This window comes from Acomys minous (genome assembly GCF_964271855.1).
Source record: "Acomys minous genome assembly, chromosome: 13".
NCBI classification, from domain to species: Eukaryota; Metazoa; Chordata; class Mammalia; order Rodentia; family Muridae; genus Acomys; species Acomys minous.
This window is the reverse complement of record NC_140495.1, coordinates 48107728-48113727: the sequence shown is the minus strand read 5'-3', so window position 1 is coordinate 48113727 and position 6000 is coordinate 48107728. Positions and strand designations below refer to the sequence as shown.

Below are 6000 nucleotides of genomic sequence, written 5' to 3'. Positions count from 1 at the left end.
GTCCCTTGTATCCCTCAGTCACTTGGCAAGGATCTGGGGCCTCTAAAGTCTTAGGTGTAATCCTCCCATTGTCTTCTAGATGCTGCTTTCAATGTCCCACTGCCTGACACTAGAAGCCTGGAGTTCTTTCTGTTCTTAGCGTTACCACCTCAGCCTAATCTACTCTTGATAAAGCAGATTATTGAAACAAAACAAAACACATTAGGTCTAATGTTACTATATTGGAGTAGGTTAGGCAAAGAACAGAGAAGACATCTCCCAGGCCTGCATGTCATACTAAAGCATAGCCGCTTCTATAGTTACACAGAGGCATAGCATACTTTTGCTGAGATTGTAATGTTGTGTGTGCATGGATGCCAGTTCTGTGAGGCGCAAGCCCCTTGCTGCACCAGCAAGGCGTGTGGCACCACGTCCAGCAAGGTTTCTCTTTTCTGCATGGAGACTTTTAAATCTAGTGCGGGTTACCTGGGCTAGTCATGATATGAAGCTGGTGTGGCTTCAGCAGCATTGAAACCTTGGTTATTGCTGCTAGAGTAGGTTTTCTTTTTTTCTTTTTAAATTTTATTTATTTTACATCCTGACTGCAGTTTCCCTCCCTCCTCTCCTTCCAGCCCCCACCCTCAAACAGTTTCTTTAGAGTAATTGAGGTTCATAAAAGCTCAGCCCTTAGAACAGTGTTAGCAGTTAACAGAAAAGGGGGCTGCTTGCCTGGTAGTAGAGAATGAAGGAACTTATAGCTGACATTCTGAGGGTCTAACAGCTAACTGTTTTACTCATCACCCTACCCCAACTCCCAAATGTTACTTGCAAAAAGACCTAGAAAGCAACATTCTGAACAGTGTTTAATAAGCATTAACCCTAGCCACATGCCCTATGCAGGAATCTTCTGATCTCCCTCTGTATCTTTGAGAGTTCTGTTTTAACCCAGCATGCAGCTTTGCTAAAATTTGTTGCTTCCTTAAGATTATTACTCTTTCTTCCCCAGCCAGGAATTTACTTGTTTTGAATAGACTTGGGTATGGTGTTGGACTTCAACCCCACCTCATCATTTGTTATATTGTACCTACAAGCTTCTTTAAAAATTTGAATGTAATAGCTTGATAACCAAAATGTCTAAGTCCTAAGTATGGCATTAAAGAAAGTAAGCAAATGAAAGATCTTCACTCATCTGCTAGTTTAGGCATATGTATATCCTGAACTAGATTAGGATTGGCATGGTCCTTGAGTGGGAATTTCAGTTCCATATTGTATAATGGTTGAAATTTTTCCAATTTTTTTTCATTTGGTGATGTGTGTTCTTAAGAATTTTGGCTGTCCTGGAACTGCTCTGTAGACCAGGCTGAGCTCAAATTCACAGAGATCCACTTGCCTCTACCTCCCAAGTGCTATCTGGGATCAAAGGTGTGTGCCACCATTGCCTGGCTTAGAATTAATTTTAAAAAAAAATCTTAACTGTTACATTGGGGTGAAATTTGCCTCCTCCCTGTATTTTCGTTTTTTTTTTTCCAATTGAATATTGAAATAGTGCTGACTTTTGAAGTGAATGTGCTTGACTTTGTAAAAGATTTATTTATTATGTTCTGCCCACATGTGTGCCTGCAGGCCAGAAGAGGGCACCAGATCTCGTTGTAGATGGTTGTGAGCCACCATGTGGTTGCTGGGAATTGAACTCAAGACCTTTGGAGTAACAGATGGTGCTCTTAACCTCTGAGCCATCTCTTCAGCCTGAGTTTTACTTACTTCTTTTTCTTTTCTTTTTTTCTTGTATATGTATGTGTGAGGGCCTTTGTGTATTCAGCATGTGTGTAGACCTGAGGTTGATGTTGGAAATCTTCTAGGTTGCTCATCCACCTTATTTTCTGAGGCAGAATCTTACAAGCTAATCAAGAGCTCACTGAGTATTCCACAGTCAACTTACTCAGGAATTACTGGTTTGAGCTCTGGGGATTGAAACTCAAGTCTATCTGATTGCAAGATAGTCACCTTAACCACTGAACAATCTCCCCAGCCCCGAATTTTTCCTCCATCGCTTGTCTGACTTTAGGGAAGGTGCTTACCTGCCTCCATAACTCACATTTAATAATGGTATGGTTTGAATGTTAGGTGAAATAATGTGTTTTGGTTTTTTGAGACAGGATTTCTCTGTGCTATAGCCCTGGCTGTCCTGGACTCACTCTATAGACCAGGCTGGCTTCAGATGCCCAGCTGAAATAGTATTCTAATTAGGGCAACTCTAATGGTATAATAATTATAATTATTTCATAACTACAAATTATAGTAATTTGTAGTAAAATGTAATGAATGGAAGTAGTGGTGAAACTTGACATTAAGAATTAAATTGCCTGGTGTGGTTCCAGATTTGAGAAATGTGACCTATTAAAACTGGAATTCAGCCAGGCATGTAGGCAAATGCCTGCAACTCCAGCACTTGGGAGGCAGAGGCAGGTGGATCTCTGTGAGTTTGAGGTCAACCTGGTCTACAAAGCAAGTCCAGGACAGCCAGAACTACAAGAGAAACCCTGTCTTAAAGAACAAAAACAAACAAACAAAAAACAAAAACAAACAACAAAAAAAATTAAATTGTATAGTTAAAGATGATAGTTTGCCTTTGAGACAGGGCCTTGTGTAGCTCAGGTGTGGCACTGAGTTTAAAATCCCTCTGCCTCAACCTTTCAAGCAATGGGATGGTAGGCGTGCACTGCCATTCTTGATTTAGGAAGGCTAAATTACCTTCTCCTTTCTCATAACAAAATTGAAACTACAATGACCGTGGGGGAGGGGGCGTCATTCTGAGAAATATTTGTCTGGGCGGTTTTCATCCCTGTTGGATCAGTCATTTGGTGTGACTTCTCCATATAGTCAAGCAGTTTGTTCAGCACAAGGTATATATGGCTGCTGCCAGGCTAACATGGGATGCTGTTTCATTCATACCAAGCTAAAATAGTGATGCTGGGCGTGGTGGCGCACGCCTGTAATCCCAGCACTAGGGAGGCAGAGGCAGGCAGATCTCTGTGAGTTTGAGATCAACCTGGTCTACAGAGAAAGTCCAAGGACAGTCAAGGCTACTCAGAGAAGAAAAACCCTGTCTCTCAAAACCGAACCAAACCAAAATAAAAAAGATTAAAAAACCCATCTAGTAAGTATACAAATCAGTAACATAGTTGTCTATTGTCATTGACAACTATTGTGTATAGTCAATAAATATATTCTGTCAAGACTGAATCCTAACCTTTTCTCTCTTCTGTTTGCTTGTCACTGCTAAGATCCCTAAATGTATACTCTTTAAAATGACATTTGGTGGGTTTGGTTTATTTAAAAAATTAAAACGGTGAGATTCTTTTTTATTTTATTTGTTATTAGTGTGTTTATGTATATGATGTGTACAATCAGAGGACAACTTTGTAGAGTCAGTTCTCTCTACCTTGAGTCTAGGGTTTAACTCAGGTTGCCAGGATTACATAGGAAGTTCTCTACGCACTGAGGCATCTTGGTGGTCTAAGCCTATATTGACGTGTTCTGACTTCAAAGTTTACCTTACTATTCAGAGCTGAGAGGAAAGGAGGTGCAGGCGAGACAAGGTTGTGAATGTGCTGAGCATGCAGTCTACCCTGCAGCTTCACTCTCAAATACATACATACAAGTTTTCCTAACTTTTTTTTTCCAGTATTGGGGATTGAATCCAGGGCAGCATTCTACACCTAAGCTATCTCTCTAGTCCAGAATTTCATAAATTGCCAAACATTAATAAGAGATCACCTGTATTTAAATTTTCCATTGATTTCTAACATTTAAAAAAGCCTTTTAAGGCCAGCTTAATAATATTTATGTAAAGGCTAAACATTTAATAAAATTATGATTATTTTAATCTACAAAAAGTTAGATTATATTTTGAAGTCAGCATTTGTTTTACATTTATTTATTCTCCCCTCCCCCTGACCCCACCCGTCTCGGTGTGCTTGTCTGCCTGTGTACACGTGTGCTGGTGGGAAGACAGCGTGTGTGCGTCAGTTCTTTTCTTTGCTCATGTGGGTTCCAGGGATCAAGTTCAAGTCTTCAAGCTTTTTTCCAAACCTCTTTATGCATCAAATCATTGTCCACCTTGATGGCCTCTGAAGTATCTTCACTAGATCAGTTACTTGGAATTTATTATTCCAGAGGAAACGGGGTAGTCAACATGAACATGAAGTCTGTGCCTGATCCAGTAGCTGAAGTAGAGCTCTCTTTTTTTTCTGGCTATTTTAGAAGCAGCTTGAAGAGGCAAGATAACTTTTGGAGCTGTGAATTCCAAGTTGATGCCTTTGCTGGATACTCTGTTCTCTTCAGGTGATGTAGTTATTCACTGAAATACATGCATTAACACTAAAACTGTGAAGCATTTCTCACAGAATTCATATGGCTACTTAATAGAAGCATGTGTGTCTGATAGTATAATTGTGATTCTTAAAACTGGTATTGGTAGGTTTCTAATGTTGAACAAGAACTATCATTAGCATTACACTGATTGTAAATTAGGGGCAAACTGCAAGTATTTAAATAATTTAGTCAGAGCTAGGGTGGTAATGTATACCTTTAATCCCAGCACTCAGTAGGTAGAGGTAGGTGGCCAGCTTGGTCTACAGAGTCCAGGACAACCAGGGCTCGGTGCAATAGAGAAACCTTGTCTCAAAAAAAAAAAAAAATTTTTTTTTAAAGTTTTTTTGCTTGGTTTTGGTTTTATGAAACACCCAGATCTTGAAATGTTTGAAGTCCAAGCTTGTTGGAATTGATGATGGTCTTGAACTTGAACTTGATTTTCTTTTTACCTCAGCCTCCTAAATGCCAGGATTTTAAGCATGTGCATCATGCCTAGGCCAATTATGAATTTCTAGTAATGTTTATTGTAACTTTTTCTTGAAGACCAATAAGTTATAAGTATGGTTAATTGTAAACTTCGTACGCATCTTTATTTTCATCTAAAACTTAATATTTACCTTCCACTTAGCTGGCCATGAGTATCTATATTTTGAATGAATTAAGCTGATGATCTTTCTTTTTAGTTATTTGAAAAAAATCAGAGAAATAATGAACTAAAATATATGTGAATAGGTAACAGATTAGTGTCAGCATTTAGGAAATGACATTTACTAAAACTGTATTATGAGGAAATTGTTCATCTTTATGAAAGGCTACTTACTATATAGCCTCCCAAGTACCTGGATTACAGATATGTTTTACATGCTTATCATAAATAATTTTTTAATTTACTGATGTATCACATTTATTGAAATAGGAAGTACTTGATATAATCACTATTTTATTTCTGAAATTTAGAATTATTCAGAAATGAAACAATTATTTTAAATAAGTTATATGTAAGTCAAGCATATTCAACTTAAACAGAGATTTTTCTTTTTAAATATAAAGAGTAAATTAAATGTACATACATTAGCTGGGTGTGGTGGTGCACACCACTAATCCCAGCACTCAGGGAGTCAGAGGCAGGTGGATTGCTGTGAGTCTACAGAGCAAGTCCAGGACAGCCAAGGCTACACAGAGAAACCCTGGTTTGAACTAGCCGTCACCCTCCCCCCAAAACAGTGTCCATCAATTAATGTAATTTGTCCTAATGGTAGATATCTTTATTTTCTAGAAAGGCAAACTGAGATATATCTTGCTGCTTTTTGTGGTCACATGGTAAGTTTAAATATTTAAATCTGATCCAAGAATTTCTTTTATGTGTTTGTTTTGGTGTGTGAGTGCAGGTGCATGCATCTGCAGAGGTTAGAGAGACAGTAGGTTCCCTGTTCTTTCACTCTGCCTTATCTTCTTCATACACACTGTCTCATTGAGCCTGAAGCTCCTGTTTTGGCTCGAGTGCCTGGCTAGCAAGCGACTGGGGTATGCCTGTCATTGCCCCACCGCCACCCCCAACACTGACCTTACAGGCACACACTTCCAAGCCTGCCTTTTTATGGTGGTGGTGGGATTCAAACTGAGGTCTTCTTTTTTGCTCAACAAATC

General features: G+C 39.0%; 1 protein-coding gene across 4 annotated transcripts in view; it reads left to right on the top strand.

Moving 5' to 3' along the window:
• The first annotated feature begins 4245 nt into the window (after window positions 1–4245).
• Window positions 4246–6000, top strand: part of ZNF280D (zinc finger protein 280D) — a 68175-nt gene continuing 66420 nt past the window's right edge. For all 4 annotated transcript variants that reach the window (XM_084752915.1, XM_084752916.1, XM_084752919.1 and 1 more), the window contains exons 1-2: window positions 4246–4323; window positions 5630–5673. The gene's annotated coding sequence lies outside the window, so the exon portion shown is untranslated. The remainder of the gene's footprint in view (window positions 4324–5629; window positions 5674–6000) is intronic.